Here is a 15363-nt window from a genome sequence, read left to right on the forward strand (position 1 = left end):
TCCATAAGACTCACTTTTTCCCTCCTAAAAAGTAAGGGGAAATGTGTGTGCGTCTTATGGCATGAATGCAGGCTGCGCAGCTATCTCATAAGCCAGAACAGTAAGAGGGATCGCTGCTTTCACTGCACAGCAATCCCTCTTGCTGTTCTGGCTTCTGAGATTCAGAATTTTTTTTTTTCTTGTTTTCCTCCTCCAAAAACTAGGTGCGTCTTATGGTCTGGTGCGTCTTATAGAGCGAAAAATACGGTAAGTCACTTGGCTCATTTGCCTAACATTACTACCTTCCAGCTATTCTGGATTATTTAGAGATCTTGTGAGCATTAGTTTTTACTGCCAGCTAGGTGACAGGCTACATATAGCGGTTACAAACTTGCATGCTATGGCTTCCTAGAAGCCGATACAGTAATGCAGTGAAGCTACCAGAAAAATTCGCTTCTGCTCTTACCACAGTGTACCTACAAATTAGTTCCTTCTGCTCAAGCATCTTCAAGTGCTTTACACAAGCAACAACACAGTGGACTTCGAAGAGCTCTCAATTAGCTATGGCTGGTGTTGTTAAATCATTGAGTGGTTAAGTGAAATTCCTGAGGGCATGCCGACAGCACTGCGAAAAGCCTTTCTTGTGCTTAAGGGCCACAACACCCACAAAAACAGCTGCCAAAGTAACGGGGGTGGGGGGATATTGAAATAACAGGCCTCAATAAGTGAATCCAGAGCATCTTTACATAAGTACCAATTTGAGTCATCTCATGCATGCACTTATTAACCAACCAATCAAAACAAACAACCGCACCCTAGGCCAACCCCAAATTCTCTCACCACCAAAGTAACACAAGCACCCCTCTCTTCTTCCTAATGTAACCCTAATGTCTCAAAAAATGAAACTGACCTATGGAAAATGTAACTTGAAAAAAGAGACATTGCGCATACCTTTGTAAACCAAGAAAACTTTAATAAAATTGTTTTTTTTAAAAAAAATACACAGTATGTGTGTATATGGCAGAAAGCAGTGCTTTTTTTCAGCTGGAGCATGCCAGAGCACAGTTGTGGCACCTCTCAGATGGTGCCATTGCGATCAGCACTCCCCCCCGCCTACTTCTTGCCTTTACATACTTCTGAGAACCCCAAAACAAACATTTCAAGTCAAAACAGAAGCTGGTCAGTGTGTGCAATTCTACACTTTCTTTTAGATCTATGACTTCACCTATCTCATAGCCACTCCTAGTCAAGCTACGGAGAAGGGTCAATTTGTATTTCCTTTTCTTCAATCTGTCTCCCAGGTTGCGGTGGTGGGATTTAAGCTTTCCAGCCAGCCATCTACTGTTGCACACGTGCACATTTACGCAATGTGCCCTTCTGAGCTGCCCTAGCCATCCGCCTGAATCTAAGAGAACAAGGAAGGCAGAGGCACATTGATTGGACATCCACCAAAACCAGGGGCAACCCCAAAACTAGCTAGGGAGACAGGTTGCCGCAGTTTTTAGGGCCTCTGTGGGTGGTGAACGCAACTGTTGTCAAACTGGCATCTGTTCAGGGCTGCCCTGAGTTGCCCGGTGACTTAGTGTAACAACTTCATGTTGAGTTCCAGCACCTATTTTTCTTGGGGGGAAAGAACTGGCAAACAGAAAAAATTCATTGTCTGGATAGGTCACTCCCTGGTTCACAGCATTTTTCAAGTGGGAGAAAGAGCTGCTTATACACAACAGTAGAAAAATTCAAGAATTTAATATAGCTGGGACTGGGTGCAAGTGTGTTCACTGCACTCCCCCCCCCCAAAAAAATAACAGAATTGGAGGAAAACCCTATGGAAGGAGGGAACCCAGAAATTCCCAAAAGACACCTGAGCATCTGCAATGGGCACAAAATACTTTTGGTTGTGGGGATTGAACCAGAAGGATGGAATTAAGTGACTGAAACCCTGAACGTGATGCAACACTTCAATGTAAGTTGACACTTCTCATTACAATATACAGTGTGTGTGTGTGTGTGTGTCTTGTACAGCACAGCAAAGCCCTCTGGAAAATGTATCACCACTCCCTATGCACAGGATGGTTGTCAGTGCGGGCCAGGACACCCAGCATCAGGGTTGGGGCCAGCTTTGTCCTCACCGCAACCCACTGCCAAGCATTTTCCTACAGCACTGAATGACAACACATTTGAAAGTTAACAAGACCAGACCACTGAGGCAAGGTCCAAGCTGTCTCCCTGCCCTGGAGATGCCACCTCCCTCAGCTGCTAAGAATCCAGACTGCTGCTCTCTGCACTGCCCCATTCTCAGCTATGTTCGCTGGTCACACTAGAGCAGGCATGTCCAACAGGTAGATCGTGATCTACCGGTAGATCACTGGACGTCTGTGGTAGATCACGAAGCTCAACAACTTTGGCTGTCAATAACAATGGGTAGATCACAGCCAGTATTTTTATACAGTGGTGCCTCGCAAGACGAAATTAATTCGTTCCGCGAGTTGTTTCGTCTTGCGATTTTTTCCGTCTTGCAAAGCACGGATCCTGTGCTGAATTTCTTCCTCAGTCGCTCAGGCTCCCCCCTCGCTTTCAACCGGCCACCATGACTGTCAAGTTGTGCTTGGGCTTCTACGTGGGCAAAAAGTCCGCCGCGCTGCTGGCGCTGCTCTTGGCGCTGCTGGTGCTGGCTATCCTGTACGGGCGCTGCGCGCATGATTTGGAAGGGAGAGGCGACGAGGCGGCGGCAGCGCCCACAAACGAGGCTCCCACCAGCGCCGACTCATCCGCACGGCCGCGCAGTGCCTGGGACGTAAGAAAAAGGAAACAAACACGCAAGACGTTTTCGTCTTGTGAAGCAAGCCCATAGGGAAAATCTTCTTGCGAAGCAACTCAAAAATCGAAAAACCCTTTCGTCTTACGAGGCATTCGTCTTGCAAGGTACCACTGTACTGTGAGTAGATCACAGTCTCTTAGGAGTTGGACATGCCTGCACTAGAGTGGAGCAGAAAAGTGGGAACAAGAATATGAAAGGCAACAACAGTGGTACCTCGGTTTACGAACTTAATCTGTTCTGGAAGTCCGTTCTTAAACCGAAACAGTTCTTAAACCAAGGTGTGCTTTCCAAACGAGGCCTTCCACCACCAGTGCCCTTCTACCGTTCGGATTCTGGTCTTAGACCGAAGTAAAGTTCACAAACCACGACACTACTTCCGGTTTTGCGGAGTTCATAAACCGAATAGTTCTTAAACAGGGCTGTTCTTAAACCAAGGCACCACTGTATATTCACTGCCACCACAGAAAACACCAAAAACAGCAGCAATCACCACCCCCTTTAAACCCACAGGGGCACATCAACCCTTATGACAGCAATACTAAATAGTGAGAACCTTGGTGGCTGAGTTACCAAGCTCTCAGTCGAAGTCATTAGACACAACACAGTGTGTAAGCTTAGAAGGGCTTCAGTTCACACCCAGGAGCTGTTGCAGAGGCGGTTCTTTAAAAAGTCTGTCAATGGATTCCCTTAGTTGCAACCAAGACTCAAAACCTTCTGCCCTGATGAATAAGCTTGTATTACTCCTGACCAGTTTGGCATACAAGACAAATTGGTGCATTCAGGCCTGTTCTTCAATTACCTTTGTGCTCTCGCGTAGCACTGACAACTATGCCTCATGTTGGAGGAGACTCAGATGTACATCCTCTGCTCTACGTTTACAGAGACATGAAAGCTTTGGCAAAAAAGTGGGATGAAACAGTGTGGCAAATCCAAGGCCTCTTTATGTACATGGGGGTTCAGGCTACTTACAGTAATGAGCTCAAGCCTGAGCTCAAAATAAACATATTTCTGTGTAAACAGAGAAGCAACTAGGATCTTGCTTTCTGGTATTTCTAGCACAAAAAACCCCAAATATAGAAAGGACAAATCAAATACATTGTAAGGCAGTAATCTTTAATGAAAAGCCTCAAACTCATTTTGGAACCAGTTCTGACTATCATACTTTAAAGTGTTTGTGTAGTATTATGTAGAACATGGGGGCAAATCAATAATCTCATGCACAACCCCTTCTTTCAAGGAGCTCTGAGGATCATCACCATTATGACAATTCTGAAGGGTGAAAGGTGGTGGGACATTATCTAGCTCAATACAGTGGTACCTCGGTTTACGAACTTAATCCGTTCCGGAAGTCCGTTCTTAAACCAAAACCGAGGCGCGCTTTCCCTAATGAGGCCTCCCGCCACCACCAGTGCCCTTCCACCGTGTGGCTTCCGTTCTTAGACCGAGGTAACGTTCTCAAACCAATACACTATTTCCAGTTTTGCGGAGTCTGTAAACCAAATCATTCTTAAACTGGACAGTTCTTAAACCGAGGTACCACTGTATTGTATACACTGACTAGCAGCGGCTTTCCAGGTTTTCAGGCAAGGGACATTCCCAGCTCTACCTGGAGATGCTCAGGATTAAACATGCAACCTCCCACATGCAAAGCAGATGCTCTACCACTGAGCTAAAGTCCTCCCTCCATAGATGACTTATCCACAGCTCTCCAAAATCTTGAGTGGGGATTTTCCCATATCTAAACACCACATCCATCAACACACTACATCAGCCAAGACATACAAAGACAACATACCATGGTTTAGGATCCTGTCTTGTTCCAAATCTATAGTTTCCTAGTTCTAAACAAACATATTTGAGTGAGTAAAAAGCTTGTTCATATATTCACTTATTACCGTATTTTTTGCTCTATAAGACTCACTTTTTCCCTCCTAAAAAGTAAGGGGAAATGTGTGTGTGTCTTATGGAGCGAATGCAGGCTGCTGCTTTCACTGCGCAGAGATCCCTCTTGCTGTTCTGGCTTCTGAGATTCAGAATATTTTTTTTCTTGTTTTCCTCCTCCAAAAGCTAGGTGCATCTTATGGTCTGGTGCGTCTTATAGAGCAAAAAATACGGTAATTAGAAATTTCCTAGTCTATCTTGGCTTATGATTGTCTGAATGCAGCTAATGCCAAACATACAAGTGAACAGAAAGCAAAAACTCTATAAACGGTGAAGCTGTCCTGATAAATGGCTCTATGCTCCAACAACCACAGTTTTCCTCAAAATAGTCCTAGTCCATGACTGTCAATCATTACCTCCTTCATTAAACTTGGTTTGCACATCCTATTGAGTTCAGCAGGTAGGTACAAAGTGACTGGCTTTTTATGTTCAAATAGGGACTGAAAAGAATAAAGGACCAACATCAGATAAATATTAATATTATTGTTTATACCCCACACATCTGGGAGGCTTCCAGCAAAATATAAAAAACAATAAAACGTTAGACATTAAAAACTTTCCTGAACTTCAGATGTTGCCTTCAGATGTTTTCTAAAGTGTATTTTGCAACAAAGCAGTTTGTTGGCCTGACGTGGGTCCTTTTTTAAAAGGGGTATCAATTCCTAAATAAGATTACAAAGACACTTGGGAAACACCCCCCCCCAATGATCAAGGATTGCTATAGCTGTTATCAATTACTCGCCTATGAAGCTCCATACTGTCAAGGAGTTCTGGTGGACTACCTCTTGCCACACAACTCTTTCTACCCAATGCATTAAGCATCAGTGACCCTGCAATGCATCTCATCACTTTCAGAAGCACAATTAGCTGGGGAACAACAGGGGGTGTTTTCTGCAGTAGTTGCAGAATTTCTTTCCTAGAGAGGTTTTGATTGGTTTCAGGTGAGCTTCTTAAAGCTTGAATTCTGTTTACATCCTGTTTTTATTGTATGAAAAGTATTTTCACTATCTTTATATGTTTTTACCTTGATATGAACTGCTTTTATTGTCATGTATTTTATTAAGTTTTTGTAATCTGTTTATGTTTCTTCTGTAAAAAGCAGAATGCAATTTCCCTCCAATAAATAAATAAATAAATGAATGCATGCATGCATGCAAACGTCCCAGGTTTTTGTTTGTTTGGTGATTACGTTATCACTCATTACTGCTGCTGTGGTCAACTCTGTTTATTTTGTATATATTTAAAGTACAACTGAATTGTCAGAGACTGCATTTTTTGCAGTTCATGACATTTCCCCTCAATGTTTACCACTGTCGCCCATATGTATATTTACATTTCAGCTGAAGATAAACTTCATGCATATAATGAAATGAAATCCCATCTACAAAAATGTATGCTTTGGTAAATCCCTAAGTCTTTTAAGATGCCACAAGCTCCTTAATGATTTCTTTTAGTAAAAACATGACTACCCTTCTGCAATCTTTTTTTGGTTAAGTTTTCCATTAAGTATTCTTCTAGAGTTAAGCAGTTAACTTACATTACATTAACACAATTGTTTCTGTACAGTGGTTACCTCGGGTTAAGAACTTAATTCGTTCAGGAGGTCCGTTCTTAACCTGAAATTGTTCTTAACCTGAAGCACCACTTTAGCTAATGGGGCCTCCTGCTGCTGCCGCAGGTTAAGAACAGTTTCGGGTTAAGAACGGACCTCCAGAATGAATTAAGTTCTTAACCAGAAGTACCACTGTACAAAAATAACAGTTGCACTTTCCACACTACTCAGAATAAACTCACTGGCTTCCCATGCCCCTTACTGGGGCAGTGAGGTGGGGGATTATACCACCTTGTAGGCAATAGCTCATTTGTACTCCGCATGTATCAGTCTCAAGACGTTGCTGTAAAGATACTAATTAGCAACTGGCTGGGGCAGGAAGAGATTCTCAAGGTCACTTCATCATTTCAGGAACAGTTAGAAAGAGCACATTTCCCTGACTTTCCAAAAGAGCAGGGCAAAGATATCAAGCTTAGTTAATGATTGCAAGAAGAGAAACACCAACTCCATCTTTGATTTCAAATATATAGGATAATCACAGAATTGTGGAGTTGGAAGAGACTCAAAGCATCATCTAGCGTAACCCCCTGCAATGCTAGAATCTCAACTAAAGCATCCAAGACAGTTGGCCTTACAACCTCTGCTTAATGAATGAAGGAGAGACCACCACATTCCAAGAGAGTCTGCTCCACTCTCAAACAGCTCAGAAAATCCTTCCTGGTGTTGAGCTGGACACTCCCTTCTAGTAACTTGAATCCATGGGTTTGGATCCTAACCTCCAGAGTAGGAGAAAACAAGCTTGCTCTATCTTCCATGAGACAGCAGTGGGGGTAGGGTAAGTGAAAACAAGCTACAACAATTATAATGTTGTTCACTGCTCCTGCTCAGGCTGCACAGAAAAAGCATTTTGGTTCCAGAAATGCATTCCGATTGCGCAGATTAAATATAATGGATAGAATTCTACAGGATGAGGTATTCATGTGTGAAAACAGTCAAGGTCCAATGATCCCCAGGCATACACCTCCAGATGGTGGAGGTATTAGGGGTGCCCAGGCATCTTCACTTGGTCTCAAGTGGCCAATAGTCAGGTGCAAAATGAGCCTGGCTAATTTCGAACACTTGTGCTTCGAATTATAAAATGTTGATAGGTCATACTGACATCCCTTGCACTTAAAAGATCATACAATTCCGCTCCAGCTTTCTTCTGTTTCTAAAAAAAAAAACTATTTTATAGAATATGGTCGACTTTAAAGGGTGTTTCCCACACAGCAGTTCTGTTTCTCCAAAGTGACTATCTTCTGTGTGATCAGAAGCAAAACAGCTAGCTCTCCCCTGCTGCCCCATGTCCTGCAATCCATTTGTTTGCAACCACAAGAGAAAAGCAATCCATTTAAATGTGTGAAAGAGCTTCTTCACAGTTTGCTTAGCACATCAAAAGTCTTCATGAGAAGCCTGCAAAAAAGGAAGGCTCTCAGTCGCAAATCATAGAACTAGAAATCTCAATTTGTTCACTAGGAAGCTGGTGCTGAGTCTCAAAAAAAAGAAGACTGGAAACCAGTTAATTTCGATCACTGTGCTGCAGGTGTAGTTTTGCACATTCTCAAGCAGGAAACAAACACGGCACAGGTGTCACAGGTCCTTGCAACAGCTCCTTTGCTTCCATATCTCTTGGTCCTACACACACCGTAAGACAGCTCAAACTCCCCTGCTAAACACCCCTGTTTACATGTACTGTTCATTTTGACTGTGATTCCTGCATTGCAGGGGGGTTGGCCTAGCCCTAGATAAGGGTACCTTCCAAGCCTATGATTCTGGAACTGCTGCTGACTGCTAACACCTTCCCCCAAATCACTTCCTCTAGCACACCACATGGCCACACTCCCAAATGCACAATCACGCCTCTAAACAGCTCAGACAAGCAAACAGCCCCAATCCAAAAGACACAATATACCCTCATGAAGGTTATGGATTCAGAGAGAAAGAAAATACATTTGTTCAAATGATATTTGAAAGGATGGGGCAATTCCAGGTAACTGGACTCCTCCTCCCACCCCTGGGCTGGGCTCTTAGAATTGCAAACCAAACACACCTTTAGGTTGGTGTATTAAAAATTCATATAGGCTATTAAAGAACCAATAGACACCAAGCTTCATGGTACAGTGGTACCTCAGGTTACATATGCTTCAGGTTACATACGCTTCAGGTTACATACGCTTCAGGTTACAGACTCCGCTAACCCAGAAATAGTGCTTTAGGTTAAGAACTTTGCTTCAGGATGAGAACAGAAATCATGCTCCGGCGGTGCGGCGGCAGCAGGAGGCCCCATTAGCTAAAGTGGTGCTTCAGGTTAAGAACAGTTCCAGGTTAAGAATGAACCTCCAGGACGAATTAAGTACTTAACCTGAGGTACCACTGTAAATTGTTCCTACGCACATAAGGGGAAGCAGCAAAGTGGGAGCAATTGGGCAGTGAACACTAGAATGCTGCTTGGTCCAAATAAGCCATTGACCGTCTCTTTTTGTTATTTGTGAACAAGGTCTATGTATTTTGGAATGACCTTAGACCAGACATGTCCAAAGTCCATATCGGGGGCCTAATCCGGCAAAACCATAAAAAACTCAACAACTTCAATCCTAAAAAAAGGTTAACAACTTTGGTCAGCCCTCACGGCCCTTCACTTCATCAAATCTGGCGCTCTCTGAAAAAAGTTTGGACACCACTGCTAGACCATATGCTCTGCTTGCCAAAGGTTACAACTCAACATAGGTTTGGGAAAGACCCTGTGTCTGAAATCTTGAGAGAGCTGTGGCCAATACTGAGCTAGATGGACCAATCATTTGACTCCGTTTAAGACAGCTTCCTATATTCCTATAGTTTGTTGCTGATTGTGATTTGTCAGAGATAAACCATGTTCCTAGTTCAGATATGGCAACAAACCAAGGCTCATGGTCTGTTGTCCCCGCCAGCCTAAGGAGAGAAGTAGAGCAGGAATGGTGAAGCAGAATGCACTAGCATGCTGCTCAGTCCTGGTAAACCATGGTTTATTGACATCCACATACCCAATGGTAGTATGTACTTATGTCCAACCTCTTTTGCAACTGATTGGCGGGGGGCGTTCAAAAGCAGTTTGTGAAACAGTACGAGGACTTGCTGCATAACCAGGGATAGGGGAAGAGCTATGGTTTGACGGCTAGAGTATATAATTCCAATCCTGGCCCAACTACCCTGGCTGACAATTAGTTTCCTGGCCCAATTCGAAGTGCTAGTTTTGACCTATAAAGCCTTAAATGGCTCAGGACTATACCTCAAGGACTGCCTCTCCCCACATGAACTGTCACAGAGCCTGTGATCATCATCTGAGGCCCTTCTTCATGTGCCTCCTCCATGAGGGGTCTGGAGGGCAATTTTCCGCGGTGGTTCCTCACTCGTGGACTGCTCTCCCCAGGGAGGCTCACCTGACACCTTTATTACATATATTTAGGTGTCAGGCAAATGCATCCCTCTCGTCCCAGGCTTTTGGCTAATTAAAGAATATACGACCTTTTAAACTGAGAGGGTTTGGAATGTTTTGTATTTGTATCTGTGTTGTATATTACTGTGTTTTTATATTGTAAACCAGCCTGTGATTCTCGAAGGAAGGGCATTAATAGAAATTTAATATAACAACAACAACAGCAACAGTCACACACAAATGCTTGGGTATGTCTATAGCAGCTCTCAGGGTCCGTCTGCTAATATTAATACACATATCCAAAATGATTAATACTGATACCAGGAAATCCTCTACAATATTTTCTCCTTTTTGGCTGTGTTCAACCTTTTTGGTTGAACACAGCAGGCATTCCTGTTCTCTGCCAAAAAAGCAGATGTACATACCTATTTCCTTCAGAATTTATCTCCACTGGATAAAAATGGAATATTCATTCACATTTTGAATACAAAAAACAACTTCAAAACAGACAGCAGCAGGACATTTCACTTCAGTAGGATTCTATTGTACAATAAACTAGTATTGTAGCATAAAGAGTAATAAAAGGCATTCAAGAACTAAAGAGCAGTAGTCACTATTCTAAAATGCTCTACATATTTAAAAGAAACATGGTATCAGAATAGGGGCAAGCCAGAATTATCAGCATCCAGTAAGGTCCCCACACAGAGGTACAAGAACACAAGCCCATTTTAGAAACCCAAATTAGATTCTAAACAGGTGCTTTAATCCTCAGTACATGCAACATTTCCAACTGACTCATAAACAACTCTTTCAATCTTTCAATCTGTATATTTTGCTTTTCCACATAAAAGCATTATCCTGAGACAGAGCACAACCAATGAAAATTCAAATTATTAAAAATAATTTCAGCACACTGAAGAGGTAAGTAGGTGAGAGAAAAATAAGCTATTTCTTTTGAAATCTCACTTAATATTAGAATTAATAGCTATACTCACACATATCACATTTCAAAAGGGGTGACCACTGTTAGAAACTCAGATATGTAAGCTAATAGCCAAATGGCACCTTAAAACTGGCCTATACTCACCACAACAGAATGTGTAGGCACATTTTAATGAAATTTTGTTGTTGTTATTATTCATTTCTCTTCTATACTGCTTTATATTTTGAAGGGAAAAAAAATCTCAAAGTAGTTTACAACACAGTAAAATATCAAATAAAGGAATCTAGAATAAAACATCATTCAAAATATTTCAGATCCTTCCCTAAGTTACATTTTGCTTTCCCCATATTTAGGTACCTACTTAATCTATATATTTGCCCCATAGAATAAATACTCCAGGAAGCCAGTGTGCTGATGTGGTTAGAGTGTTGGACTAGGACCCGCGAAATCAGGGTTCAAATCCCCACTCAATCATAAAGCTCACTGGGTGACCTTGGGCCAGTCACAGCCTCTGAACCTACCTCAAAGGGTCACTGTATGGGGAAAACCATGTACTCCTTGGAGAAAAGGGTGGGATATAAATGCTGTGAATAAGCACTTCTGCTTACCTGCTTAAGAAATTTGGAGGGTCAGCCAAATAGAGATGTCAGTCACCAACCTGGCATCTAGAAATCTCCATGTCCTCACAACTGGACCCATACCAGTCGCAAAATGCGCTGAGGGGATTTCAAACACTGGTGGGTGACAACATCAAACAGGTCCTGCCTTATGCCCTTTCCAAGAATATTCCTATTTATCCCCCCCCCAAGTCTCCCATCTAAGAAGTAGAGTAAGTTCTGGAGAATTGCACTATTGATATCCACTATGTGCAGTAATTTTTCACTCATACAGAAAAGAGAAAGGAAGGCACTGTACATTTCAATGCTACATCTCTGTGAGTTTTGTATGTTATGCACCAGCTGTACAAGATATGCTGATATGCTGGTTGTATCAGGTTTATATAGTCTGCAAAAAGTTTGTGTGGCAAAATGCAGTCCTGGATATCAGACCCGCCCCCATGCCCCTGATCTAAAACATGAACTCTCTAAAGTACTTTGAACTCTCTAAAGTACTTGTCAATATCTCGGGAATACTTACAACCAATATTATTATCCTCCTATTACAGACAGGGTGGAGTGAGAGAAAGAGAGAGTTTGCCAAAGGCCACCAGAAGCAACATTTGAATTGGGGACTTCCTGGTTCACAGTTCAGCCTTCTTGCTATTGATCTAAGTATCTGATGTACTTCTGCACAACTGAAGGCTCTGGCTTTCATGAATATAGAAGCAAGTTTTCAAAGAAATGTCTAAATTGCAAGAGGATAGAAAGAGGGGGAAGGGTGTTACTGGTTTGTTGGTTTGATCTACGTTCTTGTTGTTATCATGTATTTTGTGTTTTTATATTGCGAACCACCCTGAGACCTGTGGGTTAAGGGCGATATAGAAATTTAATAAATAAATAAATAAATATCCCACTGATTAGAACTCTCAGCAGCTTTACTTGGAAGCAAGACTGAGCTACTTCTGTTGGTCTTTCTTCTAAGTGACTGTTCTTTTGATATCAGATAGTTGTAGTTGGGTAAATAAAACATGCAAAAAAAAGTGGGGAAGCCAGTACTTTTAAGGGTATTAAACACATCTTGGCAACAATACAAATTCTGTTTATACATTGTTCCAGGGACAACACAGCAAGTTGCTTAGCCCGAAGTTATATTGCTTCCTGCAGGCACACGATTCAATATGACAAATGCACATTACTGTCTATGCACCTTATATTGCATAATTTTAAAACTGTAAGAATCATCAATGTTTTGGATCAGTTTGTATAAAAACTCCGCTGCTCTGAACAGATTAGCAATGGTATTGAAAATCATAACAGAAAAATACTTCTTATCGCAGCTGGAGGGGAAATCTAGTCCCACACATTCCTGAATCACCTTTCTCTTCCCTTTCCAAGAGGCCTGTTTTAAAGGGAAGGACCCCCTGGTTTGGGCAATGAGGCTTGGCAGGATCATTTGGGGGGTGGAGCTGGGGGAGAACCTCAACTGCGATATAAAATGGTCACTCTCTGCACTCAAGGCTGCAGTAACGGGTAAGGCCGGCTGGCAGGGGCCTGCCTCGCAGCAAACCAGGTGCCCTCTGCCCAGGCTGAGTTTCCTGCCTGCGAGTCTTGAAGGGCAGGCACCCCAACACACACGTCTGCTAATCATCTCCCCTCTCACACATACACAGGGAACGATCAACTCCAAAGGCCTAGACTCTGGAGTGACACTTACGTCCTTTCCAGGCCCGGCCAGCCTTTGCTGCAGCCTCGGCCTTGGGGAGGGGAGGAGAGGCCTTCTACCGTCACAGCTCGCTGGTTGCAGCGCCCGTGTATGCCCGTGTATGCATGCCTTCCCCGGCAATTCTTGCTCCCTCCCTCCCTTTGCCAAAAAATGCTTTCCCGCAAAATCTGGAGGGGTCCTACCAGGGTTGTCCTTCCCTATTCTCCACCACCACCCCACAGCAATGCCCAAAGCTTGGAAATGCCTTTTGCCTCCCCACGGCTTCTCCTCCTTCACCCCCCCCTCTCCAAAATACTATTATGCGGTATTCTCTCTCCTCAAGCCTCTGCCCAACATGGAGGCCAAGCTGCCTTTCCTGCCCCTGTCACCCTCCACGAAAGGCATTATGCCACCCCCCCTTCCCAGGGCAATGCCAGTTGCTGCGCCTGGTAGCTCCCATCACACACACAACACTGGGCCAGCTGAAGTGGGGAGGGGGAGGTCCCCCATTTCCTTTCCTGAGGGGATGCGGAACATGGAATCCCTTTTTCTCCTCCCACCCCTAAAATACAATTTCTTCCAGGTCAAAGTCAGCCATTGAATGATTACGTACCCCCCCTCCCCATTCTTAAGATTCCAGGTAACACCTCCCCCTCAATACAATGCAAAGGAAAGTGATGCCACTCACCAAAACCTTCCCATTCCCCCCCCCACCTCCAAAGCGGGCAACCTCCATTGCCCCCTCCCCTATGACAAGTGCTCCCTTCAAACAATGCCACCCTTCGCATGCCCCCCCCCAAACCCTGTTATGCAATTATGCAGTTTTTTTAAAGAGGAGAACTTGGGAGGAAAAGAGACACTCTTTAGCCATTATTTCTACAACGACCAGCGGTGGGGAGGGAGGGGGAATCTTCTCTTTATTTCAAGGCAAGGCGGCCCCTTTACATTTCACCTAGTCTCTCCGCGGCCCCAAACCATCAGTCATAACATTTATTTGCCTTGGGTCCTTTTACGGGAAGAAGGCAGGTTAATCAGCATGGTATCAACGCCGCAATCACAACCATCTAGATAGGCCTCTCTCCGCGGCACACAGACCCACACAAAAGGCGGCAATATTCCTCCTTAACAAATATTTGCACAGCATATGCCTCCATGGCTGTTACTGGGTCTGCCCTCCTCAAGGAGAAACCTCAGCAGGGAGCAAAGCGCCCGGCAGAGGAATCCCACCGCGTGGCCCCTTTCCCTTTCCCCTTTCCTTACTCCCAAGCAAGCCTGCGTCCCGCTTCCCTCCCCCAAAGCCAGCGGCCGCAGGATCGCACCCCTTCCGAGGCCGGCTGGCCGCATCCACCGCACGTCCTCCACCGGCGCTGCTTATTACGCTCGCTGTTAATTCTGGGCTCATGCGCGGGGCATTTATGCACGAGGCCCGGCGCCGAATCTATTGGGGATGGAACGGGGGTGGGAGGAGGGAGGCCTAAAGCGGAGGACCCCCCCCCAAAAAATAAAGATTATTTATTATCCCGCCAGGCGCCTTGCCACCCGAGGCCTTCCACCCGCCGCGACCGGGCCTGGCCAACCCAGGTCGCCGCGGAGGGCAGCGCGGAAGAGCCCGGCCGGGAAGCAGGCGAGGCCCGCCCGTCAAACCCGCTAGGCCTGGCGCCGGGGGAGGCGACCCCCGCCCCTCGACTCACCTGCCCAGATTCTGCCGGCCTCCGACGCTTCCTCCAGCCGGGATCCCGCTGGGCCCGGGGCTGCTATTCCCACCTCCGCTACCGAGGGGCTTGCGGCTGCTGCTGCTGCTGCTGCTGCCGGCCGACTGGGCCGGCCCCTGGGGCGGCGGCGCCGCCGGCTGGCTCGTCGTTGTCGTCGTCGTCGTGGTGGAGGCCGTCGTCTGCTGCTGAGGCGGCTGCAGAGGCGGCGGCGGCGGCGGCGCTCCCACGGCTGCTGTTACAGCGGCGGCGGCGGCGGCGGCGGCGGCGGGCGAAGGCTGAGGCGATGGCTTGAGGGACATGGCTGAGCCGAGGGAGGGAGGCAGGCGAAAGGAGGGAGAGGGGGAGGGACGGGCGGAGCGCGCGCACGCTCGCCCGTGCTCGCGGCGGAGGCTCCTTCCGCCCCTCACGACGACGACGGCTCAGGCCGCCTCCTCAGGAGGTGGGGAGCGAGGAGGAGGAGGAGGAGGAGGAGACAAGCCGGCCGGCCCACCGACGCTGAGGGTGAAGGCCCGTGAGGAAAGCGGCAGCCCCGGGGAGGCGGCAGGGCGGGGCCCAACTCGGCGGTACGTAGTGGGGGGGGGGAGAAGCGGCGCCCGGCGGAGGCCTCGGCCGGAGGACGACGAGCCGCCGCAGCGGCGGCGGCGACGGAGGGGCTCGTCTTCTCCC

At 45.8% G+C, this 15363-nt stretch overlaps 1 protein-coding gene across 7 annotated transcripts in view; it reads right to left on the minus strand.

Annotated features, from left to right (window-relative positions):
* Positions 1-14805, minus strand: part of ATXN2 (ataxin 2) — a 63316-nt gene extending 48511 nt beyond the window's left edge. For 6 of the 7 annotated variants that reach the window (XM_081868418.1, XM_081868415.1, XM_081868414.1 and 3 more), the window contains exon 1: positions 14677-14804. The gene's annotated coding sequence lies outside the window, so the exon portion shown is untranslated. Of the gene's footprint in view, positions 1-14676 lie in introns of all 7 variants that reach the window. The other variant, XM_081868417.1, reaches the window with a different exon arrangement.
* Between the last annotated feature and the right edge of the window lie 558 nt (positions 14806-15363).

Source organism: Podarcis erhardii (assembly GCF_964252035.2).
Source record: "Podarcis erhardii genome assembly, chromosome: 7".
In the NCBI taxonomy this organism is placed as follows: Eukaryota; Metazoa; Chordata; class Lepidosauria; order Squamata; family Lacertidae; genus Podarcis; species Podarcis erhardii.